Genomic DNA, 22335 nt, shown 5'->3' with positions numbered 1-22335 from the left:
CTAATACGTGCACTCACTTCTGAGGTCCAAACAAAACCAAGTACAAATAAATCAGCGCAGCCGTGAGGCTTTGCCGCACCTGCAATGAACGAGTGATTGTTACATCTCAAGTTACCTCCTTGCTTGTAACCCTCCAGTAAGATCATGAAGGAATTAAGGAATCAGGTAATGTATGCCAGGTTTATCACTATTAGCATCATAGACCTTGGATGTCTACTTAAAGACTTCCAAAATATCATAAATGGGCTACATCACAGATCCATAGGATTAGCTCACGTATTAGTTTTGAAATATGTTATTTGCCAACAGAAGTTGGGGATTGGTAGTTTTCTACCTGGTGAAGAGAGAAGGCGAAAGGTCGTTGTTCAACTTGCGACTGAAACTGTTCTCAAAGAGTCAGAGAAGGGAAAATTACGAAATAAAGGTTTGGTTTTGCAAAAAGGAACTAAGAGTCAGAGGAAAGGTTTCATTGAGAATTCACTGACTGTCATAGACGCAGAAATTTGTATCTCATAAGTTTTCCGTGAAGGAAGGTTGTATACGTGGAAGAGGCCTGGAGACATTGGAAGGTTTAAGGTAGATTATGTACTAGTAATACCGAGTTTTAGGAACTTGGTTTTAAATTGTAAGACATTTTCTGGGGCAGATGTAGACTCTGACCATAGTTTATAGAATAAAATGTAGATTAAAACTGAAGAAACTGCCAAAAGGTTGGAATTGAAGGGGATAGGACCTGGATAAGGTGAAAGAGCCAGATGTTGTAGAGAGACCATTAGGGAAAGGTTGACAAGAATGGGGGAAAGAAACACAGTAGAAGACGAATGGGTAGCTTTGACAGATGTAGTGAAGGCAGCAGAGAAAAAAGTAGGTAAAAAGACGAAGGCTAGTAGAAATTCTTGGGCAACAGAAGAGATAATGAACTTAACTGATGAAGAAGAAAATATAAAAATGAAGCAGGCGAAAAGGAATACAAATGTCTCAAAAATGAGATTGGCAGGAACTGCAAAATGGCTAAGTATGGATGGGTAGAGGACAAATGTAAGGATTTAGAGTCATATATGACTAGGGGTAAGATAGATACTGCCTAGAGGAAAATTAAAGAGATCTTTGGAGAAAAGAGAACCGCATATGTGAATATCAAGAGCACAGATGGTAAACCAGTCCTAAGCATAGAGCCGGCCGCGGTGGTCTCGCGGTTCTAGGCGCGAAGTCCGGAACCGTGCGACTGCTACGGTCGCAGGTTCGAATCCTGCCTCGGGCATGGATGTGTGTGATGTCCTTAGGTTAGTTAGGTTTAAGTAGTTCTAAGTTCTAGGGGACTAATGACCACAGCAGTTGAGTCCCATAGTGCTCAGAGCCATTTAAACCTAAGCAAAGAAGGGAAAGCAAAAAGGTGGAAGGAATATATAGAGGGTCTATACAGGGTCGATGTACTTGAGGGCAATATTATGGAAATTGAAGAGGACGTATATGAATATGGAATGGAAGATATGATACTGCGAGAAGAATTTGACAGAGTTCTGGAAGACCTGAGTCGAAACAAGGCCCCAGGAGTAGACAACATTCCATTAGAACTACTGACAGCCTTGGGAGAGCCAGGCCTGACAAATCTCGACCATCTGGTGAGCAATATGTTTGAGAAAGGTGAAATATCCTCAGACTTCAACAAAAATACAATAAATGCAAACCCAAAGAAAGCAGGTGTCAACAGGTGGGAAAATTACCGAACTATCACCTTAATAAGTCATGGTTGGAAAATACTAACACGAATTCTTTACAAACGAATAGAAAACTCGTAGAAGCCTACCTCGGGGAAGATCAGTTTCGATTCCGTAAAAATGTTGAAACACGCGAGGCAATAATAAGCCTACCACTTATATTAAAAGATAGGTTAAGGAAAGGCAAACCTACGTTTCTGACATTTGTAGAGTTAGAAAAAGCTTTTTACAATGTTGAATGGAATACTCGCTTTCAAATTCTAAAGGTGACGGGGGTAAAATACAGGGAGCGAAAGGCTATTTACAATTTGTGTAGAAACCAGATGACAGTTGAGGGGCATGAAAGAGAAGAAGTGATTGAGGAGGAAGTGAGACGTGGTTGTATCCTATTCCTGATGTTATTCAATCTGTATATTGAGCAATCAGTAAAGGAAATAAAAGAAAAATTAGAGTATGAATTCCATACAGGAGAAATAAGAAGTTTGAGGTTTTCTGACGACAGAGAAAGCAAAGGAGCAATTGAACAGAGTGGACAGTGTCTTGAAAGGAGGATATAAGATGAGAATCAACAAAAGCAAAACGAAGATAATGAAATGTAGTTGAATTAAATCCGAGACTGCTGAGGGAATTAGATTATTAAAAGAGACACTTAAAGCAGTAAATGAGTTTTGCTATTTAGGGAGCAAAATAACTCATGATGGTTGAAGTAGAGAGGATATAAAATGTAGAATGTCTATGGCAATGAAAGCGTCTCTGAAGAATAGAAATATGTTATCATCGAGTATAGGTTTAAGTGACAGGAAGTCTTTTGCGAAAGTATTTGAATGCAGAGTAGCTCTTTATGGAAGTGACACAGTGTAGACAAGAAGAGAATAGAAGCTTTCGAAACGTGGTGCTGCAGCAGAATGCTGAACATTTGATAGGTAGGTCACGTAATTAATGAGGAGTTACTGAACAGAATTGGGGATAAGAGAAATTTGTGGCACAGCTTAACTGGAAGAAGGGATCGGCTGGTAGGACATTTTCTGAGGCATCAAGCGATCACCAATTTAGAACTGCGGGGAAGCATGGAACATAAAAATCGTTGAGGGAGACCAAGAAATGAATAAACTAAGCAGATTCAGTAAGATGTAGGTTGCAGTAGTTATTCGGAGATGAAGAGGCTTGCACAGTATAGAGTAGCATGGAGAGCTGCATTAAACTAGTCTTCGGACTGACGTCTACAGCAGAAGTTTATCAGAATCTATATGCAGGATAGTGCATCAGACTGCTGTGTAGTTAGAAAGTCTACAGTTCAAACGTTCCAAGGGAGTGCACCATGTGTCAAATGCAAAAGTTTCCGTGGAATAAACGAAAGTTGATTATAGGATATCAAGTTTCTTCATCATAAATCTGTATCGTGTGTATGTTTGCTTGTGTGCTTAACTATCCTTATGTCAAGAGAATAGCCTGTGGGGTTCTCCCTAGCATTATACCTGAGCATGTGTGTCACTATTGGCTAAATATTTGCTGGTTAAATTGTAGTGGACCTGGATCTCACGATTTTAAAATAATATGGAGTATAATCCGGAAGAAATCTCTTACAAAGACAACAAGTATGGTCGAATTTAATTATTATGTTTTGGAAGACTGCTAGATGATATGAACGCCTTTTTATGCAGCATCGTGTGTCTCAGAAAATCTCAGATTTCGTAGTCACTCAAGGTTTTGACATCAATGAATCAGAGGAAATAAGAAATATTATATGTCAACTTATAGAAATGTGTGGCTGTAATGAGAAGAATGTTGGACAGAAGGAAGTGCCTTGTTCATGTTAATGTAGGAAGCGAGACTGTATGGAAATTTTATTTGTCATCCACTAAGGAAAGCATCACTACTTTTACGCTATTCATGCACTGAGGGAGACGCAAACTGAAAGAAGGATTAAAGTGTAACTAATTTGTATAAAGTGAAATGTCAAAATAAGATTTGGTTGTTGCTGAAGATTAATAGTGTACTGTTATTTTTTTACGCTTTTCTGTGATGGGACCCTCAATACTCGATGACAACCGAGATATACTATTGAGGAGTGTAAAGTGAATAACAATGCCAATTCTGACTGGGAGAAAGAATTTTCGTAAAAATGGTGTCTAAATGAGAATAACACTCGTACTAATGAGAGATCAACTAAAGAAAAAGTTCATGATTTAGATCGACTACAGACCTCGTGTGAGGTAATCAGTGCCATCTGTGAAATTAGGCAGACAAGGAGAACAGGAAGGGTCGACTGTTAAAAGTGGATTAAATAATATGTGCATGAGAGTTTTGCCATGTCCTTGTATGGTTGTGCTGTGCCCGTGTGTTACTGTTTACTTTATAGGTGTTTTTCCAGCTATAGGTTTTCTGTGACGAAAAGTGGTATTCTTGCTGTTTGGCCAATGAAGATTGAAAAAATGAATTGAAGAAGTGTGGACAGTCACTAGTCCCTACGAAACAGCAATAGTAACTGAGAATGGGAAATCTGAATACAGCAGATGGTCCACAACAGCCGGTGTATGTGATGAAGTGGCCCGTGAGAGACTAACCAGATGCAAGTCGTCCTGGCACAGTAGTTTTCCTGTGGATCTGTGGTCTGTGCGAATGTTGACAGGAGTGAGAAGGGGGTGCACATATCTGCTATAGTGATGTAGTTTGAAGAAAATATACTTGGAGTAGTTATGTAGTTTGAAGGAAATGGTAGTAGCAGGAACTAGTCCCTTCTGCTTCACCTCACACTTCACCCCAGTTACTTATAGATAGGACTTTTTATTGTGTTGTGTAATATACGTTCTTGTCAATAGTGCCAAGAGTACCTCACTGTCATAATCATCACATTTTTTCTTAAAATTATTTTTAAAATGAAGATAATGCATTTAAAGCTTTATAACTGTTGTGAATTATTGTATTTTGGTCCCAGAGGGGATGAATCTATGCAATCCAGTCTACATTTTGAATTTCTGTTATTAAAACTAGTTTTCTGACAGCTACTTGTGTCCGTCCATTGTGACTTCTTTTCATGTTTACTAGGAGAAATGGCTGGGTGTTATGATGAAATTATATATGTTCTTAGTAACCCGTATCGATTTTTTTTGTACCCGTGGTGAAGCCACGCCACTTCTAGCTTTGGAGCGTATAAGGTGTGTGCGTCACAGTCTGTGTCAACCACGTTTTGAGACTGCATGCGCAGATAGATTAGATTAGATCAGATTAGATTAGATGTACTTTTCGTTCGAATCGACCCATGGTCAGGAGAAATTTGGAAATTTGTGGTAAGGTCATATGGGACCAAACTGCTGAGGTCGTCGGTGCCTAAGCCTACACACTGCTTAATCTAACTTAGTTTAAGTTAGATTAAGCAGTGTATAGACTATAGACAACAAACATACCCATGCCAGAGGAAGGACTCCTCAAGGACATCGACCATCTCAGAAAACAAGCATACACAGTAAATATTTACAAAATACGACCAGAAATGGTAATGTACCTTCCACATATTCGAAATGAAATTCCCTTGTGGATGTGGAGTCTGTTAGAAAAGAAATCTTAAGCCTATTTTAATTTAAAATGTTCAACACTCTTAGGTGCATACGATAATTCTTGAGAATTTGTAGCCACTCATCACCAAAATAAAAATAATTACAGCACTTGTTCACAATGATCGCATCACACCACAAAATTGGGACCGATGTCAGATTGTAAGCAATATTCACATTGTGTGATAATATTAATAACACACATGCTCAATAGGTTCTGCTAAGAAATTCATCAATGGATAAAAGGGAATTCGCTACCATTAAATCCTTTAGATTCTTCTCAAAATGAACGTCGTTATTAGTGATTTATGGTTGCTGGCATGTTATTGAAAATGTATTCTGCGGAATGGTGGCCACCTTTCCGAACCATGTAGGTGACTTTAAATCATTGTGAAAGTTTTTCTTATTTCTAGTGTTGATTCCATGAACAGAGCTGCTGATTTGGGAAAAAAGATATATTTTAATGACGAATTTCGTTAAGGAATAAATATATTGGGAAGCCTTAAATAGCCGTCTGCAGCTCATTCTTGAGTTCACACCACAAATAATTCATATTCCACGTTTTTGGGCTCGGAAATCTTTACCTTGGCTTCATGAGTTACTCCAGAAAATAGTTCCGTATGACATTATGGAATGAAAGTAAGCATACTACGCTAGCGGTTTTTTAATTTTTACATCACTAGTGTCTCACAAAATTCACAGAGCACATAGATATTTGTTTAGGCGCTTCAGCAGTTCTGTGGTATGCTCCTCCCAGTTAAATCTGTTATTAAGCTGTAATGCTAAGAATTTAACACACAATCCTTGTACGCCCTACGCCATATGACAGGTGACAGTATTTCATATAACGTTAAGCTCGGCAGTGTGAGAGCTGCCATTAGACAGGATTACGCCATGTGCCGGCTCTGGTATTCACGCTACCCTTGCTCTCATTTATATCACCAGTACAAATGGCGCAGCTTACACATTCTCTTCATAGTAAACTACACTAAACAGTGACACTTAAAACTTGGACGACATTCTTTTGACAGGCGATGACATCAATGGTCACTCAACTTGTCCCGAAGGTTAGCCAAGGTGACATTATCTCCTCTCTTCATCAGCCCAGGTAAAAATAGTTTTTGCATGATCTGCAGGATAAGCAAAGACCATTACAAAGAATTATTCTGGGAAAGTGTGCCGGAGATTTTCTACTCTGGAATTAACTTAGAGTGTTTCTGCTAACATTCTTCGCCACATTTATTTGTCATGGTTGTAATTTTGATTTAATATATATTTTTACTGATTTTTCTTAGACTAATCGTAAACGTAAAAGTAACTTACATTTAAATATACAATCGTATCTGTAAGCATGTGCTTTGGTGTTGCACCTTTACATAAACTCAATGTAAATTTTGTCGTTACTGGAAGCTAAGTATTACGCCCGCTAGGAAATAACTGTGTATCTGTGTAATTGAAACGAAGATACCTGAAAGTGAAGCTATGGTCTACGTTACGGAAATACGTTAAGGGAGGATCGTTATATACATTGTGGGAAGAAGAAGCTTTATGAGTCAAGTTCCGGAATCCGATGCGTTGAGCTGAAGGCAAATGGTTCAAATGGCTCCAAGCACTATGGAACTTAACTGCTGAGGTCATCAGTCCCCTAAAACTTAGAACTACTTAAACTTAACTAACCTAAGGACATCACACACATCTATGTCTGAGGCAGGATTCGACCTGGGACCGTAGCGGTCCGGCGGTTCCAGACTGGAGCGCCAACGAAGGGTTTTGGTAGCTATTCCGTCTTGAAGAAATGTAGTGTCAAAATCTATGTTGTACATCAAGTATACAAAATATCCGCAAGCAGTGCGTACGGCTTAAGAAGAGAGGATGTTGTTATATTTACGGAAGAAGAAGCGAAAGTAATTTTCTGAGTAAGATTTAAAGAAAAAGAGGAGAAGGAACAGGAATCAACAGTCGTGTAATGGTGGAAAGCAGAAGTGACGTGGTTTCGTAGAACCCAGTAAGAAACTGGCCTTCGACTTGAATCTGTCTAGCAGAAGATAGGCACACTGGATTGTCGTTGGAGTAAGTTAATTGAACTTTCATGCTTCAGTGAGATTTGTTATATACATGTGTTTTCTTTATCTGAATCAGCAAATATTATACGGACTTACTTTATTAACAATTTTTATCTGTTTAACTTTGTAGTGTAGAAGCGTAGCACATTTGAGTGAAAGTTTAAATATAAAGCACACAATGCTCGATCATATAAATCTGTTATGCCAGCGCGTCTTCTCTACATCTAGATCTACATCTACATGAATACTCTGCAATTCATAATTAAATGCGTGACAGAGGATTTATCGAATCACCTTCAAGCTACTTGTTTACCGTTCCACTCTCGAACAGCATGCACGAAAAATGAACACCTAAATCTTTCTCTGCGAGCTCTGACTTCTCTTACACATATACGATGTTTGTTTTACTCATAGATCACATTTAAATCGCAGCTGCAATTTTCTATAAAGTGTTTGTGGCATTTCATGTAATCAAATCGATTTTGAGAGCAGTAGGATACAGAAAAATATTTTTTACTTAATTCACAAGGGCTGAATCTAGAACTGGGGCCATATTGTCGGCAGCCTAGTCTAGCGACACCTTGACAGTCGAAAATCACAGCACTTATCTTCCACTGTCAGCATTTACGACTATCTCTAATAGAAAAAGCATTGAATCACATTTTTGACTCTACGCTGAAAACACCTACAGCATGGTGTGTGTACGAGAACGTAATAATATGCACCATTTAGTATTTGAGTGCAGTTTATGATTTACAATGTTTTAGAAGAGTACTGAACTATCAGAAATTATATATTATATCTAAACTCTTTTGTATTTCAATAACTATAGGAATATGTCCACGCTGTCAGGGCTCAGCACATTTGTAATTGAGTACACAGCAATAATGGCTTTTCTTGTAGCTATTTTCCATACAGTTTTAGTGCAATTACAATTATTTAGCCTCAAGTTGTTTTGTAAAGTTTTAGCAGGTTCATTACAGATGGAGCTCTTGTAAAGTCACGTTAGGGAATTCATAGTTTTACTTGATTTTAAACAGACATTGTCCAGTATTCAATACTAACTCCAACATTTACTCAAGAAATTACTACTATTGTACTTCACTACGCAGTATTTGTGCGCCTCTGTGTAGTATGACTGTGTGAGTGTTTGAGTACAAATGCTAGGTGCATCAGTACGTGAAGAACTCAGAGAGTGCTCTGATAGTAAAGTTCTCTATCAGTGCAGATATTTAGTAGTTCAATAACGCAAAGAGAATTTATCGCAGTATTTTGTGTGAATATATATATATATATATATATATATATATATATATATATATATATATATATGTGTGTGTGTGTGTGTGTGTGTGCGTGCGTGAGAGAGAGAGAGAGAGAGAGAGAGAGAGAGAGTCAGATTAAGAATAAAGCACATTTGTCATCGAGCCAGTAAGACACTGCAACGAGTTACTGCAGAGCACACAGTTGTTTAATTTCTGTTTATTTTGATAAAACGGCATCAAGTACAAGACGAGTCGTTTAAGTAACTGAAGATCAAGTTGTGCTAAAGTTTAAAGAATCAGAATTAGGAGGTGATAAACACATGATTAGAATTGTTTTAAAATCATGAGATTCGCTGTAATGAAGCAAACACTCAAAATATCACCATCAGTGACTGGATGGTTCAGCACGTACTCGAAATTGGAGCATGTAAGTAAATAACGGGTGAAGCGCCAAAAAATGAAAATTTGAGTTGTAGGTGAAATGCCGCTGTGATCGCCAAGGCCAATGACACACATTCTGACACAAGCAGGAGAACAGCGGGAAACAATGCTTACAGCTGCCACAAAACGACATTCGTGTCTAACACTGTCGGCGTTCAAATAATGTGTCTTGTGCCAAGCCTCTGGTAATACCTAAGCGTACACTATTGTGAATTGCTGAGCGTTGCAACAATAGGGCAACGCTGAAGTAATTGTTACAGAAATAGCACAGAATATTACAAAATGTGAAGGGAAATTCCACCAAAATGGAGGAAGGGAGATGAAGGTAGAGCTCAAAGTGAAAGAAAGGAATTACGCAGAGAAGGGAACGAATGTACTCTTCCTTCATTCAGGCACTGTTAAATGTACTACTTATTGGAGCTCTCAAATTACTACTTTTGCATTCGTGTTGGTGATAATCAAACCGGTTACATGTTTCTCTGGTATATGGCCGTACGTGGCAGGGATGGGTATGCAACTGCTTCCTGTGTTCACCAAACTTTTACATCGAAAATTACTTCTAAACAGAAACGAATAACATGAACTGACTGCCGCTGTGGGGGGGGGGGGAGGGGACCAAAATAAGACGATGTTTCTGTGGCTTTACCTAACAGCAAAGGGTTAGCTTACGGAAACAGTACACTTTTATGTTCTGCGATCGTGATTTTGAGAAATGAAAGAGGCTAACGGTGCGTGAAGCTACGGAAGATTTAGTTCCCCTCTCACTGAACCTACGCACACGACACCACAAACCTATGTTTATGACTTTAAGTCAGTTGCCGAAAAATATGAAAGGTCACCAGTGTGCATATTTCAATAGCACGGTGGATCAGAGTGGCTACTGGACGCCCAGGGACTCTGTATTCATCAACTCTCAATGGAACTGAAGAGTTCAAGGACAATTACACCTTGAAGAGGAATGTGAAGCCTTCCGATCATCAGAAGGTGCAGCTGGAAACACTAACCTGAGAACCTAGGTTTTCTGAAGAAAAGAGAAGGAATTTAGCTAAAATGATTGCATTTGTTAAAGAGGAGAATAAATGGTTTCACGAGAACATTCTGAACTGAGTGCTAATTGCTATGAGGGCACTTGTATCCTTATTTAAGTTAAAGCATTTGAATACACAATATTTTATTATCTTCAAATTTTATATCATTTTGTTCTTACCGTAGAATCACAACACGTATATGCAAAGAAACCTGTACTGTTTTTATGTTGTACCGTGATCTCCAACTTTTATATTGCTTTTGTACAACTGATATAAATAACCACAACAATATGCTAATTGTCGGACCGCCTTCCAAAATTAATTTCAGCCACAAGTATTTCCATCTTCAGTGGGTTCTTCAATTCTATAACATGCGGAGATGGCATATACAAAAGTATATTTAAAAAACAAACAGTGAACATGTAGTAATCTTTTACAACGGTTTGTACCTATGCTATTGCTGCATATTTCAGAATTAAGGATGCCACTATAGATGGCGATATTTGTTGTCAGAACTAGTTTAGGAATAAGAAAATAAATAATAAAAGTTTTTTGCATCAAGGCAAAGCCAAATTTCCCATATTGTTGTTTTTGTATGGAAAGACGGACCGATGGAAGAGCTGCAAGATTAAACTGCTGCTATAAACATTTTGCTAATTATGTCTAAACCAGATTTTTGGCGCTTGAACTAGTATTTAGTTACAGGGCACAGTTGCTTACACGGGTTCAATATAATTTTCAGTAGAAGCTGAGCACATTGTTACGGAGTACCTGAAAGACGATGTACGGAACAAGAGACATGCAAACACCAGCAACCGTGCACTCTACGCTGGCGGTGATCTGTCGTAGACACGTGGGGTGCACCTCGATGCTCTGAAGGTTGATGACACCTGCACCAGCCGTCGACCAGAACTGCATGGCCATCACTACCACTGCCATGGCGACACTCGGAACACCAACTGCAAAGTCAAAACACGTGGGCTGTATAGCTGAAACAGATTTGTTAGAAACGTTGTGAATAAGCCTGTTGAATGCTGAAAGCGACGCAATCGGTGAAAGTTACAGTATTATGTTTTCTGCATATTCTGAAGCCCACCTACGTACTTGAATGTGTGTGAAATCTTATGGGACGTAACTGCTAAGGTCATCAGTCCCTAAGCTTATACACTACTTAAGCTAAATTATCCTAAGGACAAACACACACACCAATGCCCGAGGGAGGACTCGAAACTCCGCCGGGACCAGCCGCACAGTCCATGCTACGTAGTTGAATGACTGACGTGGCTGCCATCAATGCAGCGTCTGGAGTCTGCCAATTATGCTATGAAGACGATTCCGGTGCGTCTCCCGTAGCCTCAAATGAAAGTCTCCTCCAGTCCTCGACTTATCGTGGAACATTTCGAAATTTATCCTGAAGTATCTCGTCACCTAGGCAAAGGTCCCCAGTTCAAGTCCCGGTCCGGCACACAGTTTTAATCTGCCAGGAAGTTTCATATCAGCGCACACTCCGCTGCAGAGAGAAAATCTCATTCTGGATCTCGAAATTCATTTTCTGTGCCCGTATAAAAATGTCAATTCCCCTTCCACTCTTCTTGCAGGACCAGTCCTTCTGTTAATTTCGTCACGATTGGCTCAGTTCACGATTTATGCGTGCCACTACCTCCCAGTCTGCCAAGAGCATCTGTCCCTTCTTTTCTCCTCTCATTTCTCAATCTTCCTTTTCGCTTTCGTCTCCAACGTGCTGTTGGAGCGTCTTACATTGCGTCTACTAGAAAATTAGAATTCCTTGTCAGGGTATCCGGTAGACGGCGGAAGAATTTTGTTGACGCCACTTCGTTACTCTCTGCATGTCACATTATGCCGTTTACCTGTAAGTGCACGCAAACAGATTTATGCATGACTAAGGGGAACTCAGTCTGTGACTAGCTGGCATAACGAACTAGATCCGGAGGTCTTCCTGTGATTACACTTTGGCCAGTAGGGCAATGCCAATGCTAATGTAAGCTACCCCTTCGCAGGATGTAGGATTCTTGCCCAAGCTTTACAATTTAAACAATTGTGTTACCTCTTCCACTGAAACAAAACTGTGGCGTTTTTTGTTTCAGTTGGCTGTAAATCACTGTAGCACTCATCATTCACAAGAGATGGCAAGTAGCCTGAAAAACGTGCAAACCAACTGTGTAACAATGGCTAAACAAGTCTTTGTGAGATGACTCTAGGGGATGTCATCGAAAGTTACTGTTTTATGTATCACAAGTATCACAAGAAACAGCCAATACAAAAATTGTTCAGAAGTGGCCGAAACGATATGGTTATAGTGGAAACAAAAGATTTTATCCTGGATCAGCAAGTTTTATGACAGTTAGTACCTCTCAACATACACTGCCTGACAAAAAATGAAGCAACAAGGGTACATGTTTAGATGTGAATACAACTTTGTACACATGCTCACCATTGGCCTGTATGCAAATGGTTAGTTTTGCAATTTTCTGTGACTGGTAGAATGGCCATTGTTCTGCATTAGTATTGTTTACGTTTAGTGTATTTATCAAGTGTGCTGTGCTGTATGAGGGGACTCAAGTACGTGAGATGCTGAGTGACCACTGTGAATAACATCGAGACGCTGCATATTTGTATGAGACTGCGTTATCATAATGAGAGACCTCACTGTGGGTCTCCATTTGACCAGCTCGTCAAATTGTGCAGTATCAGGATTTGTGGGACATCCGCCTTCCAACTTCAGGCCGACCGACCGAATCTGACCTGTGAAAAGGAGGATGACAATATTCCGCACCAAGTACATCGTAACCCCTTCGCATCTGCGATTGCCGTCCAACAAGTGGTAGCCTTCATGCAACATTCTGTGTTAGTCTACACCATTCGTCAGAGGATAGCAGTAGGTGGTCAAGAGAATTATGAACCCATTTTTTACAGTAGTGAATCGTGGTACTGCACTGCCTTCAATAACCGTCGACGACGGGTTTGAAGCGACTTGGGAGGAGGTTCCATCCTTTCCATGTTTCAGAAAGGCACAACGGTGTTGCACCTGGTGTGATAGTCTGCGGAACCTTTCGGTATAGCCTCAGGTCACGACTGGCAGAGATTGAGGGAGCAATGGCATATGCCCTGTAAACCCAAATATTACCTCTCATCTGACAGTATAATGATGTTATTTTTCAACAGGATAATGCTCTTACACATGTGGCACATGTATATATGAACTCTCCGAACGATGCTGAGGTGTTCCTGTGACCATCTAGATCGTCAGATCTGTCCCAGATGTAAGATGTGCGGGTGCAGCTCGATCATAAATTCGATTCCGGTGGCAATATCCGGGATATCAAGGGCAAGGTAACAGAACTGATGGGTCAGCCAGCCACTGGAGAGGATAAAACGGATTTATAAAACCCTTCCCAAAAAAATCACCTCATACACCCTGGAGAGAAGAGGTACAACATCATACCGATAAGTGGGTTCATATTGCCAACTTCTTTGTAAATTTGACTGGGTTCTGTAATTACTGAAACAACATCACATACCCTCTCAACCCATGAATTTTTATTGTGTTTCCTCCTTCACTTCTGTGTGCTTCACTTTGTTTGTCGGGCAGAGGAGATCGACTGTTGCCAAATTGTCTGACTCGATTGACACAGTAATTTTAGTCTCAATACCGATGTTTGAAATCTCCAATCCACAGCAGGTGGAGGAGGGCGCCAGCAGGCAAGTGTGAGAGGTGTGTGAGCGCTCTCACGGGCTGTGCTGTTTACCTGTGAGCAGTACGACACAGAGTGCACCCAGGAGGCCGACCAGCGCCAGACACGCGACGCTGGACCACCGGCGCCCGAATCGGGTCCCGCAGTAGTGCTGCAGCAGCACAGACGCCGCCTGCGCCACGGCCTGAGCAGACACCGCCAGCAGCGGGTTCACGCTGATGATGCCCACGCTCAGTACCAGTGCTAAGATCGTCACCAAGCACAGGGACCTGTCAACATATGGGACGCTTCTGTATCCTCTCAGAAAGGACGTACTTTAGAACAGACACAAACTCAGCTTCTACACCAAAGACAGCAATAAGCAGCAGCAGCATTTAAACCAGACTGAATCAGATCGTCATTATCAAATATCTGGGCCCATCTGTGACGCAGCTGTATTTACCGCTGTAGACTCACGAATCCCTGCTCACACCTGGGCTCCCGGAAGCTTGGACAACTTCACTCTTTGCCACCATCTTCGGAGCACAACACGATGGACCAGCCAACCATCTCCCTCCCATCCCCCTGAGGTGTCAATGGAGGACCTCTTCAGTTCGGATCACTGCAACACATTGCAGTCAGATGTTACACACAGCTACCACCGCTGGGCTGTCCATACTTCAGTCATGGAGTAAGAACCTCGTGTCAACACAGCACCAGTGGCAGCAGGGTGCATGTTCAGCAGACAGAGGCTGACGCACCAGACACACTGTGATGTGGTAATCACGTCGCCTGCCATTGTCGCTCGCAGTTTCCTAGACCCCTGATTGTAAACGAACAGCAATAAATAAGTTGTAACCGCAGCTGGACCTTCTTCTGCTGTACATCGCATCATTCTACAGCAGAGAGTCCCTGTCCACAACCAGCCATCTTAGAATTAAAATTGTAGCCGATGGTGCATAAGCCAGCCACCCTTCGGACCGTAACGACTGGTGTCAGAAGCACTGCTGAGGATGAGGATGGATGACAACAGGAAGGCAGCACCTGGATCCATGTTGGTGCAATCTGAAACAGAAATGCAAGTAAATTCCGAATTTATAGCTGTTTTGGGTCTGTGTGGTCGTTTCCCTAACGTTTCTCTTTCCTTTTTATTTTATTTTTGGGTAATTGGTATACTCCATCTGAACGCTGGAACGTGACACCATAGAAGTACATACAGGTACCACTATCAGACCACCCAAGCTTTGAGCGGTGAATACGAGCAGTAGTGTCAGTGGAGTGTATGGTCAATAACCAGAGCCTGACTAAACAGGGTATGCCCCAATGGAGTATCTACTTTGCCCATCATCAATCACTTGCAGTTTCCAGGATGCACGACTGGAAACAAACAACAATAAAAAATGTATAAATGTGTATACTGAAGTAATGAATGAAAATCTGAACTAAAACCCAAATTCGAACCCAGTTCTTCTCCTCACTAAGAATATGCGCTAACCGCTATGCCACCGTGGCACAATGACTTTGCACAACTGCTCGTGCTACTCTAGACGCCTCCCTCCTCAGTCCAAATTCCCACCGATGCCACAGCCAACTTAGTATTCCCTCTACACTTGACGAGCATTACAGAGGCTCTGCAATTGTATTGCAGTAGTACCTCAGCATTGGAATACCTTACTGGCTAAGCTGTTTGGGAAGCACGAAAATAAGCAGCAGAAGTTTTCGTCTTGTAGAGGTGGGCGTTACCTTGCTAGAATTTAAGGCCAGAATGGATTGCTCTCAAGGGCCACAAAACAGGGAGTAGACTTTCGTCAACGTTGCACTGTGCTGTAATGGTGCCGGGGTTGAAAGGAAAGGGGTCCTGCTACGAAATCAAACGGCACCCCAGACCATCACTCTTGGTTGTCGGACTGTATGGGGTGACAATCAGGTTGGTATGCCAGCAGTGTCCAAGATGCCTCCAGTCACGGCTTCGGCCTAGAATCTTATTGACTGAACTAGAAATGTCTTCAGTGATCACCTTCACTTCGAACTGAGCCCAGAGGACCAGCAAAGGTGTGTATGGAGGCACCCCAGAGAACAGATGGATACCACCAACCTGATTGTCGTCCATCATATGGCCCGAAAACAGGAGTGATGGTCTGGACTGCCATTTCTTTTCATGGCAGGAGCCCTTTGGTTGTCGTCCATGGCACCCTTATAGCACAGAGTTACCTCGATGATATTGTACCTCCGATTTTGTTGTCCTTCAAGTCAAGCCATCCTGAGCTTCCACTTCAGCCAGACAATGCTCACCCATACAAGGCGAGAGTTTTTACTGCTTCTCTTCGTGGCTGACAAGTGCCAGCAAGGTCACCTGATCTCCCCCACAGTTGACAACGTTTCGAGCAATTTGGGAATGGCCCTGTAACCAGTTCGGGATTCTGACAATCTAATGCACCAGTTGGACAGAATTTGGCACAGTGAACTCAGGAGCACATCCAGCTAACTATCGATGCCAAACCGTTTCATGAATGACTGCCCAACAGGTCGAATCACCAGACTAACGCACAAAATTTTCGGTTAGGGTGCGTGGGGCAACCTCGGTACTGTTCCTGCGGTCATACGAAATCGCACCCCAGGTCATATAGTCAGGTATAGGTCCCCTGTGTCTAGAACGCAGACAGGTTGGCTGCAGTTCCTGAACTGGCCTCCTTCTGACCAACACACGGCCATCACTATTACCGAGTCAGAACAAGCTTTCATCAGAAAACATAACAAGTCCTCCAAGGAGCTCTCGCTTAATACCACTGAAGTAGCAAATAGCATTCCGCCTTCAGGCGGCAAGTGGCCCATCGGGACCATCCGACCGCCGTGTCATCCTCAGTTGAATATGCGGATAGGAGGGGCATGTGGTCAGCACACCGCTCTCCCAGTCGTTATGATGGTTTTCTTTGACCGGAGCCGCTACTGTTCACTCGAGTAGCTCCTCAATTTGCATCACGAGGCTGAGTGCACCCCTGAAAAACTGCAACAACGCATGGCGGATGGATGGTCACCCATTCAAGTGCCGGCCACGCCCGACAGCGCTTAACTTTGGTGATTTCACGGGAACTGGTGTGTCCACCGCGGCAAGGCTGAAGTAACAAATGGCGATGGTTTAGGGCCAGTAGAATGCACGTTACAGGGCATCTGGCACGGAACTGTCCTTGAAGTAACTGATTTGCAAGGATCGTTGTGTCACTTTGGTGCCAACTACTGCTCATACTGCTGTTGCAGATGCAGTACAATTCGCCAGCGCCATACGCTGAACGTGATGGTTTCTCTCTCGGTAGTATTGCGTGGCCGTCTGGAATCAGACCATCGTGTGACCATACAATCTCGTGATCGCCGCTGCCACAGTGGCTGAACTCCTACCAGGAACATCCAGCTTCTCATAGCCATATTACACGACTTGCCTCAAATTCAGTGAGGTGTTGACAATGCGGTCTTTGTTGTCTTAAAGGCATTCTTGACTAACAACAACTCACTACGTCCAATCTCAAAGATAACTATCGCTCACGGACGTTACATCGTGTAATTAAAACAAACATGATTTGCATCCTCACGGTAGGCAATACTAGAGCCAGTCTTAAGCGATTTGCACGACATTTGAACGACATCATCTTTCAGATGTATCAATACCCATGCTGCTTTCGTTTATGTCGCACAACTCTTTCTTGGTGTTGCGATACTTTTTTCCCTTAGTGTATATTTGACATTTCGTTAGATGTTTGTGTTGTGTTTATCACATTTCATTGTGATTTCTGTGTTTAAGGTTTTCTCTTTACTTGCAACGAATCCGATGACGCCATCGATATATCGCACTGGACAAAGCCCAAGAATTATGTTCACACGTTTACCTCTTTCGTGGAGTGGCCTTATCTGTACAGTCTAGTGCACACAGAATGACGTGTTGCATAGTCATACTGCTCGCTATACTTCCGCCAAGCGGTCGGCCAAACGTTTATATGACTGCCATTTCCATATTTTGCCTCTACGTTGGGTAAGGCAACGACATCACTTGAATCACGGTATGGACACAATTAGGTACCGATTCATTATGAGGCTGTTGGAAGGGTGAGCTGATTAACGTTTTCGTTAAGATCCTACAGCTTTTAGCCTAACTTATTGATGTGTTTAGCTGCAGGCGACCTCATGATATTGTAACGCAAGAAAGAGGTCGTGACAGAAGTAATGTGTTTCAGTACATATGTGGAAGTTTTCATTAATCATTAATATTACGATACATTGCGGTATCAGAATGTATTGCATCTTTTATTCTAACATTGAAAACTCAAAGAGGTAATTCACATTTGTGGCAAAGACCACAGATAATGTGGCTTTATGAAAATAGCGATAACATTACGAAGAACTACATGTTAAACACTCACACTTCAGATGATCTAAAGAAAAAGACTGGATGAGAGATACACGCGAACGACTCATGGCAATGATGTTCAGTTGCTGTCACATTCAACACTGGGAAATAATACGGAGTGACCAGTAAAGCAATCGAACTGCACAAGTACGCTTGTCGAGAGTTACAGTTTTACCGCGGCAAGTGCTGTGGTCTTATGACTGTGGGTGTGACTGACCTTGCATGGGGATTATGGATTTGTAAGCTAACTGCTGTAGAAAAGTGGTACTGCTGTGTCGACCGGACAAGGCACAGCCAGGGCAAAAGCACCACAGGCGGAAAGAGCGAGCAGGTACAGGCGCCGTAGAGGTTCGCCACTTGCACAAATTCCACCAGCGTCACGGGCGGCGCTTAGGATGAAGACATCAACTTCGCCTCGAGCAATTGCCGGCCGAGTACAATCCGGCAATGACCAGACGACAACGGACAGAAGACTATTCGGAAGACAGAAGAGCAGCTCTCGCCGACTCTGTTACAGATCATCTTCTAGGGCTGGCTTAGACACGGAACGTCGTATAGCGAATGAACTCATAAGAAGTGAACAGACAGTTGCTGTAAATTGCATTAGCTGTGTACTGTGGAACGGCTTGCCATGCCATTTCCACCTGGCGCCTCAGTTGGACCAGCGTTCGTGCTGGACGTGCAGACCGCGTGAGACGACGCTTCATCCAGTCCCAAACATGCTCAATGGGGGACAGATACGGAGATCTTGCTGGCCAGGGTAGTTGACTTACACCTTCTATAGCACGTTGGGTGGCACGGGATACATGCGGACGTGCATTGTCCTGTTGGAACAGCAAGTTCCCTTGCCGGTCTAGGAATGGTAGAACGATGGGTTCGATGACGGTTTGGATGTACCGTGCACTATTCAGTGTCCCCTCGACGATCACCAGAGGTGTAGGGCCAGTGTAGGAGATCGCTCCCCACACCATGATGCCCAGTGTTGGCCCTGTGTGCCTCGGTCGTATGCAGTCCTGATTGTGGCGCTCACCTGCACGGCGCCAAACACGCATACGACCATCATTGGCACCAAGGCAGAAGCGACTCTCATCGCTGAAGACGACACATCTCCATTCGTCCCTCCATTCACGCCTGTCGCGACACCACTGGAGGCGGGCTGCACGATGTTGGGGCGTGAGCGGAAGACGGCCTAACGGTGTGCGGGACCGTAGCCCAGCTTCATGGAGACGGTTGCGAATGGTCCTCGCCGATACCCCAGGAGCAACAGTGTCCCTAATTTGCTGGGAAGTGGCGGTGCGGTCCCCTACGGCACTGTGTAGGATCCTACGGTCTTGGCGTGCATCCGTGCGTCGCAGCGGTCCGGTCCCAGGTTGACGGGCACGTGCACCTTCCGCCGACCACTGGCGACAACATCGATGTACTGTGGAGACCTTCACGCCCCACGTGTTGAGCAATTCGGCGGTACGTCCACCCGGCCTCCCGCATGCCCACTATACGCCCTCGCTCAAAGTCCGTCAACTGCACATACGGTTCACGTCCACGCTGTCGCGGCATGCTACCAGTGTTAAAGACTGCGATGGAGCTCCGTATGCCACTGCAAACTGGCTGACACTGACGGCGGCGGTGCACAAATGCTGCGCACCTAGCGCCATTCGACGGCCAACACCGCGGTTCCTGGTGTGCGCTGTGCCGTGCGTGTGATCATTGCTTGTACAGCCCTCTCGCAGTGTCCGTAGCAAGTATGGTGGGTCTGACACACCGGTGTCAATGTCTTCTTTTTTCCATCTCCAGGAGTGTATTATATGCAGTGTTCTAGACTTACCATTAAATAAGTCACAAAGATAAGTAAACGTTGTAACTCATTTGTGTTACTTTGTTACTAATTTGTTGTAGTAGAACCTTCGTTCTCCTACCCTGTTCCATGATCCTGAGGCATAGCTGTATTACAGTGGCAGGGAGAAATTGCCTTAGCGGTGTATTGCGCCCCAAGCCGTTTCACGAACCCGCAAACTCAGCCTCCACAGCAGTAGCGCGTGGCTTTACAAAACTGGCGACGAGGATTTACAAAAGATACCTCCAATCGCACCCAACGGCTTATTTGCATCATGAGAAACGAAACAGTGTGGAAGAATGTCTGGCTTCAGCCGCGTAAGTTAACTGTGTTTGAGTGGAGAATCAAAATGTCTAAACTGGTGTCCTACACTGTCATACCAAAGAACTGTGCCCAACAAAACAAGCGCTTAGAACACATCAGAATTCCTCTATTTTAATTAAAAACCTGTCTAGAATAACTGATGACCGTCAAGGATAAGCCAGATATTAATGTTGTTGCTCTTGTCCTCGAAATTTATCAAGAAGACATACTTACTTACATTAACTTAAATTCATAATCTTGTAGGTTTTAAATGTAAAATATTACTGTAAGTCAGCCAGGGCTGTGCTGATACAAAATGGCGCACGATAAGTAGGGCAGACGTATGAGAGACAATCGGCAACTAAACTGAAAAGTTCATAAAAAGATAAACTGTTTGGAAAACAGAAACTGAGCTTAAAGAAATGACCACTACCATGTATGTGACTGCTGAACTTTATTTACTCGAGAGCACAGAGTCAATGAAAACAGTAGAAATAAATCAGCAAACATAAAATGTTCACGGTAGAGCTGGTAATCTTCGCCAAACTTCTAGCAATGCAATCAGACGGAATGTTAAACACGAATAATGTATAACTTTTACAAGAGCTTTCCGATCCGAATTCCCGACTGAAATTGCGACAACAGGCGTCAATGATAGCCTTCATCGTTGCTAGGTAACAAAAATTACTCAGGCTTTTATACTCTGCCTGTTGGTTGTTTTTCTTCCAACTCCTCTAAACATAGAAAGTCATTCACTGGGTCAATGGCTTTATTGCTGCTTTTACTGTTTTCTTCTTCGTATTTACTTCAGAATTATTTTTGTTTTATTATGCTTTCAAATTCAATTTCTTTCATTCTTTGTTACCCCAACAGATGCCCCCTTCAGATGTCGTTTCATATTACTCGAAGTTCTACCTTTTCTTTCAGAAACCATGCGCGAGATTTTCCTGTTCTCTCGCTCGCTACGTGCAACCTGTGAGGCCTACAGAAAGAATTGAACAAGTCCTATTTGTAGGAAATTTAATGTAGATAAATTTTGTACTAGGATACGTTTTCGTTGGAGGCCGTAGTTTTCGAGTTGTTCAAGTGAAACGCACGAAAGAGACCTTGAAACTCACCTCCATTCCCACATTCCGTCCCCAACGTTCAGGACTTCTACTAAGTTGTGCATGGCACACCCTCAAATTGCTGTACAAAAATATGCGACTGCAGGAATTATTTCCCAAATTTTACCTTCTTTGGTCTTCACTGACTGGCCTTACCACGTCACCGCCTTAGTCGAGCACTTTGTAAAACTGGCGTTTGTGTAAATTTTACCTAACACTTTTGTGAAGTTTCACTGCATAAACTAAACAATTACATCGTTGTCTGGGTTAAGTTTACGTCTGCTCTCCCCGCCCTCCAGGATTTCATGCCTTAAATCTACATGTACATTTATACTCCGCAAGCCACCCAATGGTGTGTGACGGAGGGCTCTTTACGTGCCACTGTCATTACCTCCCTTTCCTGTTCCAGTCGCGTATGGTTCACGGGACAACAACTGCCGGAAAGCCTCTCTAATTTTACGTTCGTGATCTCCTCAGGTGTAATAAGTAGAGGGAAGCAATATATTCGATACCTCATCCAGAAACGCACCCTCTCGAAACCTGGACAGTAAGCTACACCGCAATGCAGAGGGCCTCTCTTGCAGAGTCTGCCACTTGAGTTTGCTAAACATCTCCGTAACGCTATCACGCTTACGAAATAACCCTGTGACGAATCGCGCCGCTCTTCTTTGGATATTCTCTTTCTCCTCTGTCAACCCGACCTGGTACGGATTCCACACTGGTGAGCAATACTCAGGTATGGGTCGAACCAGTGTTTTGTAAGCCACCTCCTTTGTTGACGGACTACATTTTCTAAGGACTCTCCCAATAAATCTCAACCTGGCACTCGCCTTACCAACAATTAATTTTATACGATCATTCCACTTCAAATCGTTCCGTGCGCATACTACCAGATTTTTACAGAAGTAACTGTTGCCAGTGTTTGTTCCGCTATCATATAA

At 42.8% G+C, this 22335-nt stretch overlaps 1 protein-coding gene across 1 annotated transcript in view; it reads right to left on the bottom strand.

Moving 5' to 3' along the window:
• LOC126355300 (beta-alanine transporter-like) overlaps positions 1 to 22335 on the bottom strand; it is a 602272-nt gene that overhangs the window by 253224 nt on the left and 326713 nt on the right. The window lies entirely within an intron of this gene.

The sequence above is a fragment of the Schistocerca gregaria genome, chromosome 3, assembly GCF_023897955.1.
Source record: "Schistocerca gregaria isolate iqSchGreg1 chromosome 3, iqSchGreg1.2, whole genome shotgun sequence".
Lineage (NCBI taxonomy): Eukaryota > Metazoa > Arthropoda > Insecta > Orthoptera > Acrididae > Schistocerca > Schistocerca gregaria.
This window is presented reverse-complemented; position numbering and strand designations above follow the sequence as displayed.